Genomic DNA, 399 nt, shown 5'->3' on the forward strand with positions numbered 1-399 from the left:
TTTGAGCGTACGGTGGGCTCGCTCTATGATGCCTTGTCTTTGAGGCAAGACCTTCCATTGATATCTTTCAGGCTCAAGATGATTAACAGCGGGCAGGGTGAATGCAAACCTTTGTCTATCTTGGAGGAACAGAGGGATGGAAAAAAAGTAATCTTTAATATCTAATATCAAGATTCTCCATTGTTTAGGTGCCAGGGACCGGGATTTCTCTGTATAGCCCTGGCTGTCTTGGAACTCACTCTGTAGACCAGGCTGGCCTTGAACTCAGAAATCTACTTGCCTCTGCCTCCCAAGTGCTGGGATTAAAGGCCTGTGCCACCACTGCCTGGCCCTGCCTCGAAGGTACTGGGATTAAAGGCTTTTGACAAACACACTAGACACCAGTGTGTAAGGTCTGAG

This window comes from Mastomys coucha, unplaced genomic scaffold (assembly GCF_008632895.1).
Source record: "Mastomys coucha isolate ucsf_1 unplaced genomic scaffold, UCSF_Mcou_1 pScaffold22, whole genome shotgun sequence".
Taxonomy (NCBI): domain Eukaryota; kingdom Metazoa; phylum Chordata; class Mammalia; order Rodentia; family Muridae; genus Mastomys; species Mastomys coucha.